A 26,130-nucleotide genomic window follows, 5' to 3' on the forward strand; every position below is an offset into this window, starting at 1 on the left:
ACTAACAGATATTATCCCACGAAAAGAAAACCATGATCCATGTAGAAATATTCACCTTAAAAATGCAAGGTACAATTTCAGACTCTTATGCATCAATTCAGATATGTACTACAATTACGTTATGCTCTTATGAAGAAATAAAAATAACCCACGCTAACATGTATTTCGTGCTGTAATTGGAAAACATGCCATCTTCACACCATGGGGAGAACATGCTGAAACCTTTGATGTTGTTTCTCTCTATAGATCTTCTTCCAAAGACAGTATTATTATGTTGTTTGTTGGCATGACAGTTTCCGAGTACTCAAGTCTGTTGGTTCACATTCCCGTATTAATTGTTTTCGCTAGGGTGTACACATATGGGAATGTGAACCAATTCTCCTTGGTGCTTTGTTTTAAGGAATCCAGGCAAAAAAAAAAGGCCAATTATTAATTAAAGTTCAAGTGTAGCGTGTATTTACTACATGTGAGCATTAGGGGGTTACAAGTGGTGTACTTAGATTATATCATACGTGTTGTACATGCAGCTATGTTTGAGAGCAGAGAGACTTGGGGATGCTTATGTTTGGCTGTTCATAAATAGTTTTCTCAATGTGAATTTACATTCAATCTATAAGGGAATCATGAGTCCATATTTCAGTCCCAAGATATTGTTATATATTCTGATATGTGGTCCAGAGGTACCATTGTGTGTATTACTGTTTGTCATACACATACATACATATCATATATCATGTTGGCAGTAAATTTAGCATGTGGTAATATCTAGCCAAGGAAGCATCAAAGATGGTTGTTTCAGAACTCAACAGTTATTTTGGGGTATTGCAGAGTAGTAGCAGGCCAGACATTGTGGAATTTAGTCAAATACTTTTAAATAAACAACATAGGAAGTTAGGAACACATAAATGATGAAGTTTTAGATATAATATAATGATTTTAGTGTTCAGGTTATAATATTATTGAACCTGTCAAAAACTAAGGTGATAATACGCATGAAGGATTAGATGACCTCCACACAAAGTATTTTGGAATGGAGCAAATGTGAAATTTTATAAGGTTGGATGTTGCTCTGTTCCAGCGGCATGGTATTTTCTTAACTTAGTCAAGACATGAGAATTTTCATTGTCTTGCTCTATTAAATCTCACAATGAGGAACCTCCTGTTGAGCAAGAGAAAACGACCATAGGTTATGGAACCAAAATGTTAGTCAAAGGGTTCGGTGTGGAATTAAGATGCGATTTTGGAAAAAATATCTTGGAGAAGGTTATGCAAGAGATCTGTAGATATCTTATTTGTTTTGCTAGCTTAAACTACATAACTTTGTAAGAGATTTGTTGCCTGCTACATTTGCTGTTATGTTGTACAGATGAGATGAATATGTTACACAAGCTAGAATACTTGCCTTCTCACTCGAGAATGAAAGATTGAGAGAGAAGGAATGATGAAGGAAAATATCATTTTTGGTATGATACTTATTAACTGCTATGTGAATATTGTCTTATTTGTTTCTTGCAACTCAATCTTTGTAAATTATCCATTTTTTCCATGGTAAACATATATACAGCTTTGTGACATTCTAAAATAGTTCTAAAAACACATTTTATTTACGAAGTTCGGATTGAAGCCTTGATTTGAATAAGGGAGCTCATGCCAAAGACCAAAGAAGATGCACATATTAGGCATAAACTTAGATATCGAAGCCGCACGATCCATCTACACTGCCTATCACAAGGAAGCAGACGCAGAAGAAATGACACCTCAGAAAGGAAGGGGAGCATCTCCTCCACTGGATAGATGTTGGCTGCCCAAATGATTTACAAAGCGGAGCCTTCCACAATAAGCTCAAAGCAATGAAACTGAGCCAAGTAAAAGAATCAAGATGATTTTCCTGTCATGTGTTTTAGGTTCTGGTTATTACCAAGTGTGTGTCATATTTTAAATTAAATTGTACTGTTTTATTTATGTTTGATGGTGTAATGAAATTTGTGACTGATATACAAACTTAGCAGCTAATTTGCATGTTAATACACCCATAATGTAATTCATGTATCACATGCTTTTACACATCTTCTCTATGGATGGATTCTCCGACAACCAGTTTGAATATTAGTGAAATCGACAACTAGCATTCTAGAACTACGCAGTGCACGCCTAGAGAAGACCATCGTTTATTCTAAGCCATATTCGGCGCGGCGTGCCGCCGTGCCAGATTTTGCTAGTTAAGTTAATGCAATATGATAAAGAAAGTTTATCTTAATATTTTACTTAGTTATTTAAATAGTTAAAATTTAATTTTTGAAACTTGATTATTTATTGAATTCAATTTGTTTTGAAAACAATTAGAAAGACATAATTAACAAAGAATAAAATAAGTGAATTTTTATTTTGACACACATTTTTATTTTATACTTTATTTGAATAGAGTTTATTTTTGTGAGCATTTTGATATCTTATTCATATTTTTCTGAGTTGAAATGAATTTTATATGATTTTGCAAAGTTTCAACTATTTACTGGTTTTTAAAATTAAACAGAAAAACTAAATGTACCGATTCAGATCTAGCCCTAGACACTGACTGGTGGGGCTTGTCTCCACGGTGGCTGCCACGCAAGCAAGGACCGGTCAAAGTTGACCAGGACCTTTGACCTCACCGGCGGTTAAACGCCGGCGGTCGGCGAACGGTGGCGCCGCCGATTTACGGCCTCCGGGATGCGCGGCTAGGTGTTTCGAACGAGAACAACACGACGAATCGAATGGTGGTGGTGGTTTGCTCGGGGGATCATCGGAACTAGCTCCGGCGAGAGGTCTCTGCGGCGGTGAGCTCCGGCCAACATGCTAAAATAGGCTACAGACGATGGCAGGAAGAACTAGTGGGTTCTGGAGATGCGCAAACTCACCCTGAAGCTCAAGGTGTGGTCGGCTCCGGCGATGGTTGACGGAGACGGTGAGGAATTCGCCATTACCGGCGAGGTACTGTGGAAGGGATCGATGAAATTCGCCGGCTTGAGGAAGATCCAGCATGATTCCTTCCTCCCACATGCTCTACGGCGACAGGCGCTCCTCCTAGACCTCACGGCAAGCTCCGGGGTGGCCTCAATCGTCGGCTTCGTGCTCGACGCCGGCAAGCAGTCGAGAAAGAAATCGAGGGCTAGAGAGATGCTGAGGGGAAATGGATGGTTGGATGAGATCAAGGGGTGCTCGGCGGTGCTTTCCTCCTATTTATAGGCCGAGGGGAGCTCTGAGACCTCGACACGACGATGATGACGGTCAGGAGGTGGCGGTGCCTGGAGAGTTCATATGGGCGAAGATCTTTTGCTTCTGGATATGCTCGGACGCGAGATGTATAGGGAGTGGTTCTGGAAGCTTCTGCGGCGTCCGGGGCGTGCTTATCATCGACGAGGTCGTGGCCTACTGGCTCCGCCGCGCTGTCGAGCTCGGAGACGACAACGGTGAAGTCATTTCTCCACGCACGATTCTTAAAGCAAGCGTAACGGTATTTGGTTTGGGCTGGGTTGCTACTGGGTCGATTGTTGGGCTGCTGCGGTGGGGCTGCTGCGGCCAGTGTCAGTAAGTTTCCCTCTCTTTTCCTTTTTCAAATTCTATTTTATATTTTTTGTTTTCTATTTTGTTGTTTGAATTCAAATTTGAATTCTGTTTTGTTTTGCGGGTTCTAAAATATTTGAGTATCAAGATAATTTGATAATCATACTTATCGAACGGTTTTATTATTTTAAACAACTAGTTTGGTTTGGATTTAATTGAGATCTTGTGAGACTTGAATAAAATAAAATTGATTTAGGTATTTATTTTAATTTCCTTTTAACTTAGGAACCAGATCTATTTAATTGATTTGAAACTTATAACCGAGTGCATGGTAAACATATTATTAGGTTTTGTTATTACTTAACACTATTGATTGTTCCTATATATTTTAATTATGGCTAAAGTTTTAAAATAGATGATATTGAGAATGGGATTGGTTCATGATTTTATGTGGAGAATTGTTTCTAAGGGTTTTAGAAATAGTTGGAGAAACTCTATCTTTAATAATCATGCTTAGCAAATTCTAGCTTGGATTACTTAGGGTAGATCCTATAATTATCATGGTCAATTAACTCTCTAAAATGATGGTCCAAGCTATAACATATTATTTTATTTGGTCCACTAACCAAAGTACTTGGAAGGCAAAATAGAATTAGATATTGGTTTCATTCTAATCACTTAAATATCATTTAAGCTTAATTATAACTTGCTTGGTTTATACTTGTGATCCATGATGCACAAGTTAGGGCTTAATATTTTATGTGGAGTGAATCCTATGTGAAAGGTTCAGGATTTTGCATAAGCTTCACTAAATTGAAGTATAAATAGGCATGAGGTATGGCAGGGTTCTATTTATGATCCAAAGTGGTACTTGGATTGAAATTCAAATGAGGTCTAGGGTTTTAGTAGTTTCACTAATAGAACATGGCTCTCACCTCCAAGATTAAATGCTGGTTTGAACAAGTAAGATTTAATACTACTCTAATATTCTCTAAGATAGTCATGGATATGGTTAGCATCTATAATCTCTCTCACTTCTCAATGTCTTTTAATAACCTAAGGTCCTACTCAAGAGATGATGATATGATCCTCTAAATTCATGGTTTGCCTAGGAATTTCTACCTTGATATCTTATGTAGCTTGTTCTTCCGGAATTCTGATAAACCTGCATCTTGTGGTATGCCTCCACCTCCTAGCTTCTTCATCTTGATCCTAGCTAATGTATGGAGTGGCTCTATGGGTTGGTTTCCTTGTATCATACTACAAGATGATCAAATGGATGAAGAGTGTGGATCCTTTTATAGGCTTGGGCAAGCTCTAGTGTCATGACACATAGGTGGGTGACTCTTGTTTTGGTTTGATGAGTAAGGTGCTTGGTTGTCATGCCCTCATCCATAGCAATCCTTTGAGCATGAGGTGGCAAGTCTTGGGATGCAAGTCATGTAGATATTTTCATCCTATGTGGCATGATCATTATCCTCTCATATGAATTATATTTGGATAGCCAAGTGGCATTTGTTACTAAATATCTTGTGTATGGTTTTATTATTGTGGATGAGTCACTATATCATATTTGATTGGATTTATATTATAATATTGGTCAAAAAATCAAGGTTGAAGGTTATTCCTCAATTTTGAATAGTTGGTGTTTGATTGCACCAAGGCATGATCATATGAGTTTCAAAATACTCATGAGTAATTTATTCAAATAGTTTGAACTATAACTTGTAATGTAAATGGATTCAGTTTTATGATATTCCATATATCTAATAAGTTATGATTTAATTAAGAATGTGTGGCTTTTATGCACTTTAAACCCTATGGTTTACCTTATTTAGAAGTGAATTAAATTACACCCAAAGATAGTTGCTAACTCTTAAGCATTATTAAGTTAGAGTTTGATTCTTAAAGGATGTGTTGTAGTAAGGAATGTCATGTTGAGATCTTTTATAAGATCTTGTAGTTGACCCTTACTTAAGGTGTTGTTTGTTATAAAACTAATTCCATTTGATCTAACTCATAGATCAAATCCTCTCTACCCAAAATAGGGTTTTAGTAAAGATCACAGTGAAGTTTATAGCGCTTGACTTGATGATCTACTTCAATTCCAGCAAGTCAAGTGAAACTTCAGTTACTGTGGTAAGTTTTATTTGAAAGCGCGAAAATTCCCCGGATTTTCTATGCATGAATGCAATGCACACTTTGGTGTTCTCTCATTTTATAGCCTCTAAACCTGAGATATTACAGCCTCTCCCCCTTAAACTGAACTTCGTCCCGAAGTTCGAACGCTCTCAGGTTTCGGAATGTGGAACTGAGTTGAACAGATCACAATCCTTTCAAACTCCCTAGTGATCTCATTAGATATAATTGAATATATCCCTTGTCTCGATCCTTCATGAAGTCTTCTGATGTCTGGCACTGATACTTTCTTCAATTCTACGATTTCTTCCAACACTCTAAGCTTATAGGCTTACTCTCCAAAGATTCTTGGATTAGGACATCTTCTTATGCTAATGGACTTTACTAATGGTTGTGGTGACATCTTCCTATTTGGGTACTCAAAGCTTGGTTCTACCAGCTGCGGTAATCCAGCTGCGGTGCCCAAACCTTAAGTCTAAAGGATTGGTTTAAACTAAGGTATTGTTTTTCCCTTTCTACCATAACGAATGTAATGATACTTCGTAAAGTATTTATAATAGGCATGGTCCTGGTTGTTTACTCCTACGAATGGATTAGACTCATTTAGTCCATCCAATCATGGCTTCTAGTTTATACTAGTTGTCCTCCTTTTGGTTTATTTAGGCTCCATGAAAGGAATCTTGCTAATAAACATTAGTTTTGGTTTGGTCAAATCCTTTGGCCTTTAAGCTTCTCAAGCTTTGATTGTCCTCCGACATCTTCTTCATCCAACTTCATTATCTTAGACTTACTTGAGCTCTTCTACTTCTGAGTAATTATCAATTACCCACTCAAGTTAAGGTATAATCCTTACTTCCTCGAGATATGAACCTCGGCTTCTGGTCTGACAACCTCCTGAGAGTACTATTACATTGGCCACACCGATCGCAACAGAGAAACAAACCCCATATGAAGAGAACTCTGTTGCGATCATCAGGGTTCTGGTGATGGTGCCCAAGTTGGACATTTTCTATGATCGGGGCTGGTGTCCATCACGAAGCCTGTATATCCCGGTTATTATCCGGGTGATTAGGATTTAGGAGACGTGACGCCGGCGACGGATGACACCAGGATCACAGGTGGTGGACCCTTGTACGCATGTATCAATCATCGTCGGTGTAGACTAAGCATGGACTTGCTCGTTAGCTACCATCCAAGTGTTGTTGTACGATCGGTCCGTCCTTGCGTACAGCTGATAGCACATCAGAATCAGATACGGTTTCTGTCAAAAAAAAAAAAGAGATACGGTTGGAGGCTTGGAGCTGACAGTATGCACCGGCCGGCGAGAGAGCTATCCTCCGGCATTAGCGGGGGATAAGGAACATTGGACTGCAGGTGCGCCGTGGGCCTGCGTTTTGGGTGGCCAGCCCACTGGTTTCGTATTGTTGTGGAGAAAATATGCAGACGGGGAAAAACATTGCTGACATTTCATAACGAAATGTTCCGTTCTTGTGTTAATTTTCTCTTTTAGATTATCTTTTTGATCAGTCGAGTATATAAAAAAATGTGTATATATGCATCATATACAACGCCAATGCTAGTCGTAAAATGTATTTATTACTTTCATCCTAGTCATGGAAAGTGTTCTCATCGATCATGTAAAGTTTTATGTTTTATGTAAAATTTTATTCTTTCCTTTTTAGATGTGTGTATCTGTATTATTATTAGGATACTACGGTGTTGCAAAGGTTAGGTGTAATTGGTATCTTCGCGATATAAATATATTTTTTTTATCAAAAAATAGTGTTCACAACACGTATACGGAAATATTAAACTTTTTTTGTTGTTCCTTTTCAATCTACTGTGTAAACAAATGACCATCATGACAAAAATATCTACCGGTGAACAAAGTAAAATGCAGGACTAAAATGTCTACAAAATTAATATCAGAGATATTTATTATGGGATTACTATTCCTAGTCTTATGCGGCAAAAGTGAATAAAAGCCGAAGCATCAAATCATGGTCGATAAGTAAAAAAAAATTAAGAGGCAGAAAGGACCAATTCAAAGATGAAGGGTTCAAGCTAAAAAGAAATATCCGAGATGTTGGAGAGTTATGTGGGCTAGTTCAATTTATACCATGCACCACCCGTCTAGTCCACCGTGCATTGTTGGGGGAAAAGAATACCAGGACTATGCTTCCTGCCTACTCCCACCGTTTCAGTTTACTAGTTTTTCTCGTATCTCTATGTTGCTAATTTGATCTACATAATTTAAATTATATAATGCAAAAGTTATATCATTAAAAAATAGAGCATCTAAACTTTCTAATAATATAATTTTTATAACATATACTAATGCTAACTTGATTAAATTTACGACCTGGAGGTACGCACACACCTAATAAACTGTGAGAGAGGAAGTAACTCAGGGGTAAATTGATTATTTTCCATGCCCCTCAAGCATATAAGTATCCACCATTGGGCACCCTCACTTGAATTCAACTCAATCAGGGAGGTTTCGAGATTGAAGTCCTGTATGAAGTTGAATAGATGTACTGCTGAGTTGTACTAATTTATGCGCAAGTAACATAAGATCCAGTCAGTTGACTATAGGAGTTAAAATATTAGAGCAAGGACAATAACAAAGCCAGCTACCGGCTATATAGTCATGCCATGTCACATAAAGCTTTCATAAATAAAGCTTCATACAATAAGTTGGCTATTAGGTTGACTCTATAAATATTTTAGTATTAAATGGTTGCATGTGAATGTATTTGCATGCAAGACTCAAAACATGGGAACAGCCGGCTACATCATCCATGCTAGGCTACATGCGGGCTGCAGCCTTTTGAAATTTGTGCTATAGCCAGGCTACAAGTGAAGCGCCAACTCTCTTCTCTCTCCTCTCTTCTCTCTCTTTCACATAAAATTTTGCTAATATTTAATGTGTTATAGCCTGCTGAGTAGGATCTATTGTACTTGCTCTTAGGGCAGCCCCAACGCTCCAGCTTGTACTATATCTACACGTCAGATTTTCATCTTAGATGGAATACTAATTAAGATGAGAGAGAAGAAGATCGTATCTTCTTTTCGCGTATCTTCTTTTCGATACGTATATTATTCACAGCCTCGAGGTGAATTAATTTCTTATCCAATCCAGTCATTCCTCCCCACTCTCCTCCCCACTCGCTTTTCCTGTGTGGGATGTACTTGCCCAATTGATGACCCATGATAAAACAAGTGCAATTAATATCAGGCCCACGAGCAGATACAATCCATTGTGGAGGTTTGTATCTAATTTTACATGCGCTGATCTGGAGATGTTTAGATACGATTTTAACGTATCTGCGTTGAGACCACCTTTATATGTTTACTTAGTTGGAGGAGAGAGATTAATTAGGAGAGAGAAGGGAAATGGGCTCTTAGAACATGTACAATAGAACCTACTCATCAGGCTATAAGCTCCTCCACATCAGCAAAGTCTAGTATAGGTAGAGGAAAGAGAAGAAATGATAGAGAAGGAAGCCGGTGCTTCAGCTACAGCCGGCCCTAGCGCGAGAAACAAGACCCTATAGCCCGCATGTAGCCTATCCGTTAGCTCACATTAATTCAGCCTTGCATACAAGCTCATATGCATGCCACATAAAATAGTTAAATATTCAATAGAGCCTGCACATTAGCCAACTTATTGCATGGATGCATATTTAGAGCATCTCCAGTCCCATCCCCTAAACCGTTTCTCAAATGGCGCCGAATCAATCGTTTGGAGGACGTGTTTTGTTCCTGCCGTGTTTGGCGGACGTCGCTCCCAGCCGCATCCCCCAAACAAAATTTTAGAAATTTAAAACTTAAGCGAATTCATTTAAACTTGCAATATATAACATAGATTCGAACAAAATTTGATTAAATTGAAACTAAACCCTAATCTAGAAGTACTTGCGGCGACCGGAGGCGTCGTAGTACTGGTGGAAGTTGTACATGTCGTCAGTGACAACCTCCTGCTCGACGCGCTCGTCGGGCTCGTCGACGGGCTCGTCCTTCACCAGGACGCTTGGTCCAGCCTCACCATCGTCGGTGAGGTCCACGAGCGGCTTGCTAGTGTCGCGGATGGACATGGCGATCGCCGTGTCGAGGTCGCCCCTCCAGGCTTCCTTGTCGTTCAGCGATGCCAAGAACGCCACTTGCAGCCCTGGGCAGTCCTCGGGGTCGTCGCTGCTCGCGATGAGTCGCTGCTGCCGCTCATACTCCACCAGCAGCGCCGCCTTCCCCGCTGCCGCGTCGTCCTGCTCCTCCTTCACCTCCGGCTTCGGGATGACGAGGGCGCCGCCGCCGCGCCTTTGCTGCTGCCGCCGCGCCTCGGATTGACATCTGGCTCCTCCTTCACCTCGCGCTTGGGGACGGTGTAGGGCGCGGCGCGGTGCGATGAGAACGGCGTCAATCGGGTCAGCCCTGACGAGGAAGAGTTGGAGGAGGACGAGTATGTCCTACTCGGCTGCCAGCGCGCTGCGGGAGACGGTGGCGGTGAGGATGGCGTCTCCAACCTTGGAGCGCCGTTGTGGATGCCGTCGATGACGTTCTCCAGGGTGCGCCCCAGAAGAGGATGCACCCATCCTTGTTCCAGCTGTTCGGCCGGCCGACGAGGCTGGTGGTGCTGTTCATCTCCATGTCGTACTACGCCTGGAAGTAGGCAACCCACCAGGCGTCATTGCCGGTGGCCACCCAGGTCGGATCGGCCCGCTTCTCGGCGTCTAGTGCAGATCGCCGGGCCCTGATGGAGTCCCTCCAACGCTCTGAGCCTGGCGACGGTGAAAGAACATTTCATGATCTCCGAGGTTTTGTGTGTTTGCTAACAACACTGGTGACAATTTAACTATGTGCTAAGTGAATTACAGATATAGAAAAGATACCACGGGTAAATCTCGACCCACTCAAAAAGGAAGAAAAGAAGAAGCTGAAGTTGTTCCCTGGCCGGCACTGCCGGCGGTACTAGGCCGGCACTGCCGGTGGATGCACCCCGGCACTGCCGGCGTTTCAAGACCGGCACTGCCGGCATGCCTGTCGACCAGCTGAATCAGAATATTGGCCGGCACTGCCGGCAATACCACTCCAACGGGCAGAAAAGTGGGTGGGGTATAAATAGGACCCTTCCCCTACCTAGGAAGGTTGCTCAAACCCTAAGATCTTCATCCACCATTGCTGAGCCACCAAGAACACCAAAATAGCCGGATCTCCTCCCTCAACCACCCAAATCCCTTGTGCTTTGGAGAATCGAAGGAGAAGACCTCGATCTACATCCTCACCGAAGCGTTTTTCATTTCCCCCTCATATGCTTGAGGGCCCCCTTGCTAGTGTTCCTCTTTGGATCCCTAGTTGTTGTTGATGTATTCTTGTTGATTTGTTGTGTTGTTACAGATTTGGGAGCTTCCAATTTGGTTGTGGATGTGTGCCCCAAGAACTTTGTAAAGGCCCGGTTTCCGCCTCGAGGAAATCCCTTAGTGGAAGTGGGCTAGGCCTTCGTGGCGTTGCTCACAGGAGACCTGAGTGAAGTCTTCGTGACTGTTGGTCTGGCTTTCATAGCGACCACACTCCTCCGAACGTAGACGTACCTTCTTGCAAAGGAAGGGAACTACGGGAATCTACTCTGTGTCTCCGTGTGCTCCACTCTCGGTTACCTCTATCTTTTATCTCCTCTATATATTGCGTAGCCATATCTTGCTTAGTCGTTGACATTGTCATATAGGTAAATTCACATAGTTGCATATCTAGAGAATTTACCTCTATGTCAAGCCTAAATTGAAAAAGAACTAAAAATTGGTTAGCACCTATCACCCCCCTCTAGGTGCGGCATACGATCCTTTCAGACGGCGGTGGCGGGACGCATATGCCGTTGACGGCCATCCTCCAGTCGCCGCTGCTTGGCAGGCGCATGTCCAGCGTGACGGGATGCTTTGCAGGCTGCCGCGGCCGAAGCCTTTCGCCGCGTCGATCTTGCGGTAGGACGACGACATTGCGTAGAGGTTGGAGCGGCGAGGAGAAGATTTGGGAGCGACGAGAGATTGGGATGAACAAGAACCGCAGGGCGCTCTTAATGTACAACGGCGGCAGGCGAAGCAGCAGCGGGTCGTTGGACGCAATAAACGCCGGCACGGACGGCCACACGGCCATGCACGACGAGACGCGTCCCTGCGTCGTCTGGGAAATCTGGGACGCCATTAACGTCGCTTGACCAAAGGTAGGCGACAGGGTTTTAGGCTTCCGAGCCGCTGACGTGTCAGGCCTGCGTCTCTTCGCCTCGCTTTTCGTTGTGTCCTGCGTGCCCGGAGCGTCCCCTGTGTAGCGGGGACGGGCTTGGGGCGCCGGACACCTTATCGGGCCGCGCCAGACAAAAAGATGCTTTGGGGTGTGCGGTTGGGAACGTTTTTTTTGTCCGGCGCGCCCAAATCCCTTTGGGGGATTTGGCTAGAGTTGCTCTTAGGATGGCTGCATGTGACTTGGCATAACTATACAACCGACAGCCGGCTCTATTATTGCCTTTGCTCTTATGCAATAGCCAGATCTAGCACGTGCTCCTAGGCACTATGAGAGACTAAAAGATAGGCCATGTATTGTAAAATCACTATACTTTTATAGCTTACTATTGTACATGCTAACTATAAGTTGACTATAGATGATGTGGCAAACCGTTATAGCCGACTGCCGGCTACACTACTGTTCTTGCTCTAATACAACTCAAATCCATGTCGAACAAAAGAGATCTTTGAAGCCACTCTTGGGAAGTCTAGTGCATCCTGAGTTTCGTTAGATTGTTCATAAGTAGTAGTATCATATAGTAGCATCATGTATATGATACAAGTGCATGATACTATCACTGTAATGCAAGGTATCATAGAGTAGTGTCATATCTACACTAATTAAAAAGAGCAACATGTTCCTTATTCTGCCCACTCTTCCACTACGTCAGGATTTTTGGTCGTCTGTGTCGTACTCTCGTCACGCACTTGGGCTGTCCCACCCCGAGCGGCGAAACGTATGGGCCACCAGCCCCGAAAACACTCGCCCCAGATGCCATGCCCTTTTTTTCCCTATTCAACCCACACCGCCGCCCCTCATCCTGACCCCCAGCCGCCGCCCCTCGTCCCGGTCGCCCGGAGACAACCTCCCCCGCCGCTGCTCATGCCGCCGCTCGGAGACAACCTCCTCCGCCGCCTTCCCCTACTAACGAGCAGCTCCATCTCGAACTCAACGCCCCCAAAGTTTGCCCGCTTCCCTTGCCACCGCCCCACCTCCACATGCCTGGAAGGGGAGATGAATTGAGGAGACAATATGTGTGGGATTCCTTAACCGTCCACACCGCTGCCTGATACGTCCATTTTGCATCACTATTTTATATTATAATTTACTGTTATTCATTGATATATTTCATATTTAGATATGATACTTATGTTATTTCACTTATTTTGCATGTTTCATGATTATTGGAGAATTATTCACCGGAGTCAGAATTCTGCTGGAAAAAGCACCGTCAGGATACCATATTTCTGAAGATCAACAATTGACGGAAAATACACCGAAGTTCTTATTTTCCCAGATGACGGAGCCAACCAAAAGGGGAGGCCGAGGAGGGCCGCCATGGCCCCCCCATAGGCCGGCGCGGGCCCTACCCTGGCCGCGCCGCCATGTGGGGAGGGGGCCCACTACCCCCCTCGGCCATCCCTCCTTCGCGTACTTCTTCTCCCGAGAACCCTAAGGTACTGGGAGGCATCAAGAATAGACACAGCCGCCTCTGCGGGGCGGAAAAACACCAGAGAGAAAAGAGCTCTCCGGCGGGCAGAAATCTGCCGGGGAAATTCCCTCCCGGAGGGGGAAATCGACGCCATCGTCACCGTCATCGAGCTGGACTTCATTGGGATCATCATCATCATCATCATCTCCACCATCGACACCGCCATCTCCACCACTGCACCTCATCTCCGCTGTAACATCTTGGGTTGAATCTTGGTTATTTCATAGGGGAAACTCTCCCGGTGTTGATTACTCCTTGTTATTGATGCTATTGAGTGAAACCATTGGATCAAGGTTTATGTTAAGATTGTTATTCATCATCATATCACCTCTGATCATGTTCCATATGATGTCTCGTGAGTAGTTCGTTTAGTTCTTGAGGACATGGGTGAAGTCTAAATGTTAGTAGTGAACTATGTTGAGTAATATTTAATGGTTTGATATTTAAGTTGTGGTGTTATTCTTCTAGTGGTGTCATGTGAACGTCGACTACATGATACTTCACCTTTATGGGCCTAGGGGAATACATCTTGTATTCGTTTGCTAATTGTGGGGTTGCCGGAGTGACAGCAACCTGAACCCTCGTTGGTATATCGATGCGGGAGGGATAGCAGGATCTCGCAGTTTAAGGTCTGTGGTTAGATTTATCTTAATTACTTTCTTGTATTTGCGGATGCTTGCAAGGGGTTTAATCACAAGTATGTATTAGTCCTAGGAAGGACGGTGCATTAGCATAGGTTCACCCACACAACACTTATCAAAATAATGAAGATTAATCAACTATATGAAGCGAAAGGACTAGACTAAATTCCCGTGTGTCCTCAAGAACGTTTAGTCATTATAAGTAAACAAACTGGCTTGTCCTTTGTGCTAAAAAGTATTGGGCCACTCGCTGCAATTATTACTCTCACACTTTACTTACTTGTACTTTATTTATCTGCTATATCAAAACCCCCTGAAAACTTGTCTGTGAGCATTTACAGTGAATCCTTCATCGAAACTGCTTGTCAACACCTTCTGCTCCTTGTTGGGTTCGACACTCTTATTTATCGAAAGTACTACGATACACCCCCTATACTTGTGGGTCATCAAGACTATTTTCTCGGCGCCGTTGCCGGGGAGTGAAGCGCTATTGGTAAGTGGAATTGGTAAGGAAAACTTTTACCGTACGTGCTGTTTTTGTTTACGCTCGCTGCTATAATTCATTATGGAGAGATCCTCTCTTGAATTTCTATTTGGGAAATCTACTACTACTGCAAAGGTAGTGGATGAGGCGCCAGGTGAGGAAGTAATTCCGTATAAAATACCTATGAAAATTATTGAACGTGTTGTGGATAACCGCTATGCAAGGGATGGAACTGTCCATCCTGGAGATCATTTATTGTTCTTACATGAATTATGCGGGTTATTCAAGTGTGCAGGTATTTCAATGGATGAAGTTAGGAAGAAATTATTCGCTATGTCGCTGTCTGGTAAAGCAGCGCATTGGTATAAACTACTGAAGGATGGGCATTCTCTTGATTAGAAGGATATTGTGCCTTTATTTTATTCTAAATTCTATCCTCCAAGTGAAATTCACAAAGACCGAAACCGCATATATAATTTCTGGCCTCATGATGGAGAGTGTATTGCCCAAGCATGGGAGAGATTGAAGTCTTTAATGCTCAAATGCCCCATTCATGAGCTTCATGGTAATATCATCATTGATAATTTCTATGCAAGACTTTCTTTTCAAGATAAAACCTTGCTGGATACTACTTGTTATAGATCATTCACACACAACAAAGAAGAGTTTAAATGGGACCTTCTTGATCGGATCCAAGAGAATACTGAAGGATGGGAGAACGACAAAGGTAGAGAGTCAGGTATAAATTATGATTATGAATGCATTGAAACTTTTATGGATACTGATAAATTTCGTAATATGAGTGCTACTTATGGTCTTGACTCTCAAGTTGTTGCAAATTTTTATAAAGCTTTTGCCTCTCATTTTGAATTGCCTAGGAAGAATTTTGATAAGTATCATGAACCTTACAAAGATAAAACTGCTCACCTATAGGTAAATGTATTGAAGTTAAAACTGTTGATAACATTCTTCCTGAAGCCTATATCGAAAAAATTCCTTTTCCTACTAAAATGAAGGAGTATTCTGTTATAACTAGTGTGGTTAATAAAAGTGCAAAGAAACCTATAGAACCTGAGGAGCAAATAAATGTTGAACCTGCTATTGCAATAGTTAAAGATCTTGTGACTGAAAATGTAGAAGATGGTCACATCATTTTCTGTGAAGATGCTTCTAATATTGTTTCACATCCTAGTAAGTCTAGGAAAGCCAGTGTTCCTATGCTCTCTGTTAGAATTGGTGATCATTGTTATTATGGTTTATGCGATATTGGTGCAAGTATTAGTGCCATTCCTTATGAGCTTTACACGGAAATCATGCATGAAATTGGTTCTTGTGAACTTGAAGATATTGATGTGGTTATCCGGCTAGCTAATAGAGAAACTATCTCTCCTATTGGTATTGTTCGAGATGTTGAAGTTTTATGTGGTAAGATTAAATATCCTGCTGACTTTTTGGTACTTGGTTCTGCTGCTAGTAAGATTTATCCTATCATTTTTGGTAGACCTTTTCTAAATACTTGTGGAGCTGTTATAGATTGCAAGAAAGAGAAAATTGTGACTAAATTTGCTGGTGAATCTTATGAGTTTAATTTCTCTAAATTTGCCAAAGTTCCTTATAAAGCTGAATTGCCTAATAATGATTTTAGAGTTGAACAACTTGCATCTATTGCTCTTGCTCCTAGTAATCCTTTGCAGCAACATTTGGAGGATCATGAGAGTGAAGTATTTAGGGAAGAAAGGAATGAGCTTGATGAAATTTTCCTTCGACAACCTATTCTTAAACATGACTTACCGGTTGAAGATCTAGGTACAACACCACCACCAAAGGAAGATCCTGTTTTTGATTTGAAACCATTGCCTGATAATCTTAAGTATGCTTATATTGATGATAAGAAAACATATCCTGTTATTATTAGTGCTAAGCTTTCAGATTTTGAGGAAGAAATATTATTGGAAATATTGAAGAAACATCGAGGAGCTATTGGCTACACTCTTGATGACTTGAAGGGGATTTCTCCCTCTATTTGCCAACATGCCATCAACATGGAAGATGATGCGAAGCCTGTTGTTGAACATCAGCGTCGTCTAATTCCTAAAATGAAGGATGTGGTAAGGAATGAGGTATCGAAACTTCTTGAAGCTGGTAGTATATATCCTATTGCTGATAGTAGATGGGTTAGTCTTGTACATTGTGTTCCTAAGAAAGGAGGAATAACTGTTGTACCTAATGATAATGATGAGCTCATTCCTCAAAGAGTAGTTGTAGGGTATAGAATGTGCATTGATTTTCGTAAGGTTAATAAAGTTACTAAGAAAGATCATTACCCTTTACCATTTATTGATCAAATGCTAGAAAGGTTGTCTAAAAATACTCATTTCTGCTTTCTTGATGGTTATTCTGGGTTTTCACAAATTGCTGTTAGAGCTAAAGATCAAGAGAAAACCACTTTCAGTTGTCCCTATGGAACTTATGCTTATAGGCGTATGCCTTTTGGTTTATGTAATGCTCCTGCTACTTTTCAAAGATGCATGTCTGCTATTTTTCATGGTTTTTGTGAAAAGATTGTAGAGGTTTTCATGGATGATTTTTCTGTCTATGGGAATTCTTTTGATAATTGTTTGCGAAACCTTGATAAAGTTTTGCAGAGGTGTGAAGAAACTAACCTTGTTCTTAATTGGGAGAAATGCCACTTTATGGTTAATGAAGGAATTGTATTGGGACATAAAATTTCTGAAAGAGGTATTGTTGGGGGGATAACCCCCGGTATGCCAAAGGCATGCCAAACCGGATGGTTTGAGCCATCAAGATACCGGTTTGATCTTCATTCCGGACTGTCAGTTTAGGCTTTTGGCTAAGGAAGTCTATACCGGTATGCCCCAAAGAAGGACATGCCGGAACAAGATGATAAGATACCGGACTACCGGTATGAGCAAGCTGGTCAAAGATTCTTCCAAGAACTAGAAGACAAAGATGAGCTAAGCAAAGTGGCTTTAAACGAAGCCATGACGCAAAAGATGAAGATGACGCCCAAAGAAGCCGGAGGACATCAGCCTCCCTGATTAAAGAAGATACCGGCGTCATCTATGATTAAAGTAGCTTTATAAAGTAGCTTTGTAAAGTAGTTTGTCTGTTCAAACATGCCATTAGGGTTTCTTCCCCTGTAAGCCACCCTATCCCCTATATAAGGAGAGGGGGCAGCCTCCTTCACGGGCACGGGATAGACGAGAGCTTCATGTACGAAAACCACTTGTAACCATGTTCATGCAATAGAGAAGATCTGGAACGGAGTTCATCCTTGTGTCTCTCTTCTTCTACCTTTGGCCTTGGCCAAGTTCTCGAGGAAAGCACCCGGAAGTTCATCCTACTTGATCCAAAACCCTCCCCTGAATCCTCTAGCGTCCAACTCGGCCCCAACTTAAGCCATCCCATGGCATCTGTCTGTTCACCACGACAACAGTTGGCGCCCACCGTGGGGCTGGAAGTGGCGCTTGCTGGAGTTTACATTCGGGCGGGCATCCTCGACATCAACGGCGAGCGCACGGTGTCCGCGCTCGTGCAACATATCTACAACATGGACTTCATCAACGATAACGCAGGCTGCTTCGCCAACGGCGGCAAGTTCCCGCAGAACGGCCGCACCACGAGTTCGGCAGCCACCGCGTCTACTTCGGCACCGTCCCGGTGCGCCAGCGCGGATCTGCCCAGATGGCTGTGCACTGGCCGTGCCGCCGGCAGCGTGGAGGTCATGATGGCTGGCGTGGTCAACACCGGCAAAGGAGCTGTAGAAGAGGGAGCTGAGCGTGCGGCATCGACTCGTCCGGCAAAGCCACCGCTGGAGCGTGACGCAGACGCCGCGGGAGCATCTTCAGCACCACCGACAACCCCTCTCCAAGCGGCGATGCACACGCTGGCAACGCCCATCGCGCAGAACATCGACCCGGCAAAGGCTCAGGAGGAGCTGGAGGCCACGCGCAAGGCGCTGCTTACCGGTGGCGCAGACATCATCCGGGCTCAGCGCGAGCTGAACCTAACCTTACGTGAGTATAACGCTGCCCATGGCTTTGCTTCTGTTAGCGCCCAGGCTGCTAGGATACCGGAAAACCGGCTAAAAGCTCGCAACCTAGACCAGGATCTGCGTAAGGAAGTTCTTGCCGGCAAAAGTACCTCTATATCTGTAAGCATCGTAGAAAAGCCAAAGTACAGTAGCTCGGATAAAACTATAAAAGCTGCTAAGGCCGCGATGGAAATGTGTGAATCGTTGTATGGAGATGAATTAGCAAACTAGCAGGATAGAGTTAGAGAATTACTTGATGTGATACAGGCACAAAATGATGAGCTTGCTAGAATGAACAAAGCAGCGCTCGAGGCAAAATCAGCCCGGTCAACAAAAGTTGCCGGAAGCAAATCCCATGGTCAGGCATCGTCCCCTCATCCGGATAAAAGAAGAGAAAAAGAAGTGAATGCGCGGCAAATGACCGTGTACGATCCGGTCCTTGCCGAAAAACAAAAAGCCGGGCCACACGATGCCGGAAGAAAAAGCTATGGAGCAGGTCGCGGTTATGCCGGAAATGGCTATGCCGGAGATGACCGTGCCGGAAATGGTTATGCCGGAAACAATCATGCCGGTAGACATGAAACCGGGCAAAATTATCGAGCTGCAAGGGCAGCGTATGTTGAAGAAGAAATGCCACCACCAAGGTACCGGCAGGCAAGAGCCGCGGAGCCGGAAGGATATGATGAGGCAGATTCCGAGGTGGAACGAACCAAGGCCCGTCGGAACCCTTTGGGAGAACGACTGGGAGACAGATGCCTACCAGGCCAGGATGCGAGGCACAGGCTGGATAGAGTTTATCTTTCCGAAATGATTGAATCCGAAGGTCCTCCTGGCCCTAAGTGTTTTGGTCCGCGGATCATGAGAGAAGAGCCACCGGTACGCAATTTCCAATTGCCCCGGGATACAAAAACATATGACGGCACCACTAAGCCGGAAGATTGGCTGGCGGACTATGTCACTGCTGTTTATGTCGCTGGTGGCGGAGTAAACCGGCGTTGGGCCGTAAGAATCATACCATCCTACCTGGTAGGACCTGCCCGCATCTGGCTTAACAACTTGCCGACAGGAAGCATACATGGATGGTTGGACTTTGAGGAAGCCTTTGTGAGCAACTTCAGTAGCACTTACAAGCGGCCAAACCGGCCCCAGCAGCTTGCTTTATGCCAGCAGCGTTCAGGTGAAACAGACCGGGATTATCTCATTCGATGGAACTCCATGAGGAATACATGTGAAGGAGTGATTGAAGCACAAGCAATTGCTTGGTTCAGTCAAGGATGTCGGAGAGGATCACCATTGTGGCAAAGGCTGCAGAGGAACATGCCAAGCACATTGGCTGAAATGATGCGAGTGGCGGAAAACTATGCGTTGGGAGATCCGCTGCAACCGGCAGTGCAAGCCGAGCCGGCACAGTCAGGACAACCCCGGCAAGATCATCACCGGGATAACCGGCATAACAAGAGAAGGGAAGATTTTCCGGATCGAAGATATGGTCCGCAGCAAGTAGCCGCGGTACAGGAAAATTCCAGCCCCAGTGGAAGCCAAAGGCAAAAAGCTGGATCGCAGCCGTGGGCGGGTCCTAAAAAGAAGTGGGTTGAAAAGGAAAAGTGGGGACAGAAAAAAGATTGGCAGGAAAACATGAGGTACACCTTGGAAGCGGCGATGGACCAGCCGTGCAAGCTTCACACCCCGCATCCGTCAAAACCGGCAAACCATTTGACAAAAGATTGCTCATGGATCAAACACTTGATGTTGAGAGGTGCAGCAAAAGATGCACAAGCACAAGGCTGTTCCACAGTACTACCACCACCACCTCTTACCGGAGCCAACACCATACCGGTACAGCTGCACCAGCAAGTTAACCGGGTGGAGGAGAATCGTGATCAACCACCTCCACCGGCACCTTTGGGCCGGAATGTTTACGAAGACCCACATTTGTGCATGGTTGTCTTTGTCACTGAACCAACCGACAGGCAAAGCGTGCATCGCCGTTCCATGGAAGTGAACGCAGTGATGCCGGCAGTACCCAAATACATGTTGTGGTCAGATCAGGAAATTACCTGGTCGTTCAAGGATCACCCCAAGATCATGCCGAATCCGGGTGGTTACGCTCTTGTTGTGGACCCAATCATGCGAGGGCCAGAGACTCGAGTCAAGTTCAGCAAGGTGCTGATAGACAACGGAAGCAGCATAAACATCATGTACAAGCATACAATGCGTACACTAGGCATAACGGAAAACATGCTCCAACCAACTCACACAACGTTCCATGGGATCGTTCCGGGCCTGTCCTGTGCACCGGTAGGAAAAGTCCGGGTGGATGTGTCGTTCGGAGGACGTGACAATTGCCGGGTGGAAAATATTCTGTTTGAAGTGGTGGACTTAGATAGTCCTTACCATGCACTGCTTGGAAGACCGGCATTGGCAGCATTCATGGCCTCAACCCATACGGCGTACCTCAAGATGAAGATGCCGGCACCTCGCGGACCCTTAACCGTGGTGGGAAACTATAAAGTCTCGATGGAAACCGCTTCCGCCGGATCAAACCTAGCTGAATCGCTGGTGATCGCGGAGGAAAAGAAAAGGATGCAAACTGCTGTAGCGCTGGCTCAATCATCAAAGATGAGCTTAGCGGCAATGAGTGGAAACTTGGGCACACCGACGTTCAAGCCAACGAATGAAACAAAGGACATTGTGCTGGATCCGGCTTACCCAGAGCGCACCGTTCGTATCGGTGCCGGCCTCAGCCAAGCATAGGAAAGCGCGCTCGTCAGCTTCCTCCGTGAGAATCGGAATATCTTCGCCTGGTCTACTTATGACTTGGTGGGTTTTCCGAGGGAGCTGGCTGAGCACTCTCTGAACGTCCGAAAGGATGCTAAGCCGGTGCGTCAACCTTTACGCCGGTTCGCTGAAGACAGGAGGAAAATCATTGGAGAAGAAGTTACCAAGCTACTTGTTGCCGGTTTCATCATGGAAGTCACACATACTTAGTGGCTGGCCAATCCGGTAATGGTTGAAAAGAAAAAAGAAGAGAACCTGGAGGCAAAAGCTCCAAAGGTGTGGCGCATGTGCATCGACTACACCAACCTCAACAAAGCTTGCCCAAGAGATCCTTTCCCCTTACCCCGGATCGATCAGGTGATTGATTCCACTGCTGGGTGTGAGTTGCTGTCTTTTTTGGATGCCTATTCCGGTTTCCACCAAATCCCCCTGAAAAAGGAAGATCAAATAAAAACTGCGTTCATTACCCCGCACGGGGCTTATTGCTATGTTACTATGCCTTTCGGTTTGCGCAACGCTGGTGCAACGTACCAGCGCTGTATGCAAAAATGCTTGTTTGATCAAATCGGAAAAAATGTGCAAGTCTATGTGGACGATATCGTGATAAAAACCAAGGTAAAAGACACCTTAATCGATGACATCCGGCAAACATTTGATAACCTAAGACGGTTCCGGATGAAACTCAATCCGGCAAAATGCACCTTTGGTGTCCCTGCCGGTAAGCTGCTTGGTTTTCTTGTGTCAAGCCGGGGCATTGAAGTCAATCCGGTAAAAATCCGAGCAATAGAAAGAATGACTGTCCCACGAGAACTAAAAGATGTGCAGAAGTTTACCGGAAGCTTGGCATCGCTAAGCCGGTTCATAAGCAGGCTAGGAGAAAAGGCTTTGCCGCTCTATGCCTTAATGAAAAAGTCCGATACTTTTGTCTGGACCACGCAGGCAGACGCAACGTTTAAAGAGCTAAAAACCATGCTTGCAACGGCCCCGATTTTGGCCTCGCCTTTGGAGAGGGAGCCCATGTTGTTGTACATAGCAGCAACCAACCGGGTTGTGAGTGTTGTGGTTGTGGTGGAACGAGAAGAGGAAGGAAAAACCGTGCAAAGGCCGGTATAATACTTGAGCGAGGTGCTCTCTTCTTCAAAACAAAACTACCCACATTTCCAAAAAATGACATATGGTGTGTTCATGGCCGCCACTAAACTAAAGCACTATTTCGAGGAGCACCCCATGAAAGTGGTAAGTGAAGCACCCATCTCCGATATCATGGGTAACAAAGATGCCAGTGGCCGGATTGCAAAATGGGCAATTCAGTTGTCACCATACGTGCCGGCATACGAAAGAAGAGATGCCATAAAATCACAAGCTTTAGCTGAATTCCTAGTTGATTGGGCGGAAATGCAGTACAAGCCACCAGAACACAAAGTGGAGTACTGGAAGATGCACTTTGACGGATCCAAGCTCAAAGAAGGTCTAGGTGCCGTTGTGGTACTCACCTCACCAAAGGGAGATCATCTCCGGTATGTTTTGCAAGTGCACTTTAGGGCATCAAACAATGTCGCTGAGTATGAGGCTCTGATACATGGGCTTAAGGTCGCAAAAGAAATCGGTGCGCATCGGATCATTTGCTACGGCGATTCAGATCTTGTGGTGCAGCAGTGTTCCGGAGATTGGGATGCAAAAGATGCCAACATGGCCTCATACCGGTTTCATGTGCAAAAGATTGCCGGTTTCTTTGAAGGCTGTGAATTTCATCATGTGCCACGGGCTGAACATGAAGCCGCGGATGCTTTATCTAAGCTAGGTTCGTCCAGGCAAGAAATTCCTCCCGGAATAGCCTTGGCACACTTAAGAGTTCCTTCAATCAAACCAAGCCCGGAGTCGGAATCAATTTTTGTACCGGAGTCACATGTGGTACCAATGGACATTGACGAAGGAAACCCGGGGACTGTTCCGGCACACTCGGGGACTGCTGCAGTGAACCGGGGGACTCCACCGGTAAGCTCAGGGACTGCAACGCCCATACCGGAAGAAGCAATGCTTGTGGACAGCATGGATATAGATGTGCCGGTGTTTGTGATTAGAGAAGCACCATCCTGGGTTAAACCTATTAAGGAATTCCTGATCAACGACACCTTGCCGCTTGACGAAACCGAGTCAAGAAGAATCCAGCGGAGAGCCAAGGCCTACACCTTCATCAATGGCGAGGTCTACAAGAGAAGTGTTACCGGTGTCCTCCAAAGATGTGTGGAACCGGAAGAGGGAAAAGAAATGCTCAAGGAGATACACCAAGGGGAATGTGGGCATCATGCGTCGTCAAGGGGGCTGGTGGCAAAAGTGTTCCGGCATGGCTTCTACTGGCCAACAGCTTTGGAGAATGCTGAGGATTTGGTGAGAAAGTGCAATGGTTGCCAGAGGTACGCCAAGCAAAATCATACCCCAGCTTCCGGCCTGAAAACCATACCGTTAACATGGCCATTTGCTGTTTGGTGCCTGGACATGGTTGGACCGTTCAAAACAGCAAGGGGAAACATGACCCATATCTTGGTAATGGTGGATAAATTCACCAAGTGGCTGGAAGTGAAGCCTATCGCAAAATGTGATGGCCACACAGCGGTGAAATTCTTAAAAGATGTCATCCTCCGGTATGGATATCCACATAGCATCATCACTGATAATGGCTCAAACTTTGCCCAAGGAGAATTCAAACGATTCTGTGAAAACAACAACATCCGGCTGGATTTGTGCTCAGTGGCGCATCCACAAGGCAATGGCCAAGTCGAAAGAATCAATGCGCTAGTGCTTTCCGGCATAAAACCAAGGCTCATTGAACCACTTGAAAAGACACCGGGCTGTTGGCTCGACGAGCTGCCGGCAGTGCTGTGGAGCATAAGAACAACTCCAAACCGGTCTACCGGGTACACTCCATTCTTCATGGTTTACGGAGCAGAAGCGGTAATACCAACCGACATTCTCCATGACTCTCCAAGGGTGCAACTCTATACCGAACAAGAGGTAAAAGAGGCCCGAGAAAACGATGTGGACTTGCTAGAAGAAGCAAGAGAACTGGCACTGGCAAGAACATCCATTTACCAGCAAAACCTCAGACGCTACCACAGCCGGAAGGTTAACCCGAGAGTTTTCCGGGAAGGAGATCTGGTGCTACGCCTAGTGCAACGCACTGAAGGCCGACATAAACTTTCACCTCCTTGGGAAGGGCCGTTCATTGTAAGCAAAGCACTGCACAATGATGCCTACTATCTAATTGATGCACAGGAATGGAAAGAAGGAAAGGCGGACAAATCCGGAGACGAGACCAAGCGTCCGTGGAACATAGCATTGTTGCGTCCTTTCTACTCTTGAAGTTGTACTGTAAGAAGTTCCTTTTTGTACCTTGTGCTATGAATAAAAAGACTCCGGCACCTCGAATGTTTCTCGGGGACTGCCTCTATCAAACTTGCATGAAATCTGTTTATTTTTTCTGTTTGCCGGTTGCTTCTTGAACATCTTTTCTTTCCGGTTTAGTAACGTGCTAAACCTACCGGAGTCTTCGACTCTGCTGCTGTCCGCAAACCGGCTTCATGGCAAGCAAGATAAACCGGTAGGAATTAAGCACGTGAACTGCGAAAAGAGGAAGTGGGAACAAGTAATCCAGAAAAGCTTAACTAACCCCGGTTTAACCAGTTTTTTGTGAAAAAATTCGAATTTTTCCTAAGTTCAAGGAAGTGTCCGCTTGGCAAAAGAACCTTGTAACTCATACGCCAAAACACCCAAAAGAGGTAGGCAGAGGCAAGGGGAAAGAACCAAGTGTGCATCAAATTGGATGCGGAAACAATCCCGAAATCTTCACAGTGCAAGATAAAAGCAAATGACAAAAGCAATATGCTAAGTTAATCAACCAACATAACTTAATAAGTTTCCGGTATGCAACATACCGGCATAAAGTTGCATCACAACCAAAATGACAAGTTTCATATTACATCATAAACCCCGGCATACCGGGGTAGAATTTAACGACCATTGTTTTTTGGAGCTCAGATACGGCAAAGGCAAATAAGCATGTCACGATAAAAGTTCAAACAGCGGGGGCTTCTGGAGGAGCGTCACCAGCCTCTGGATCCTCCGGAGTGGCGTCACCGTCACCAGCACCTTCGTCTTCATCCTCCTCCTCTTCTTCCTCATCGCTGAGGTAGTCGTGGACGCCTTCGGGAGGAGAGATGAAGGTGCGAACCGGCGCATACTCAGCAAGTCGATAGGCACGATCCTGCCGCTTCGTGGTGAGAATCGGATCCATATCGGTGGGAGCATTTTCACGCACACCCTGAAGAGCATCCAGGTCCAGATCCGGATACCAGGAGCACGCGGCGCGCAGCGCGGTATCTGCTCCGGCACGAGCCGCGGAGCACTGCCATTCGCGGATCCGGTGCCCTGCGTCTTTCAGCCGGTTGGCGGTAAGGGTGACGTTGGCCGGTATAGCTTCCCCAGGCCACAGCACCTTGCAGATCTGAATGGCAACGTCCGGAAGGTCGGCGAGACTCCGGTCCACGGAGCGTATATGTTGCACTCGGGCGGAGAGTGCGACCAAATAGTCGTACCCATCCCAGTGCGCATCCATGTTGGGAAATTCTCGCGCCACCCTGTCATCCATAACCTTCTTCACAGCGTGTGTCTGGGAGTCCGGGAAGTGCTCTACAAAGGAAGGAAAAATCATAAGGGTAAGTTACCGGGG

This window comes from Lolium rigidum, chromosome 7 (assembly GCF_022539505.1).
Source record: "Lolium rigidum isolate FL_2022 chromosome 7, APGP_CSIRO_Lrig_0.1, whole genome shotgun sequence".
Classification (NCBI taxonomy): Eukaryota; Viridiplantae; Streptophyta; class Magnoliopsida; order Poales; family Poaceae; genus Lolium; species Lolium rigidum.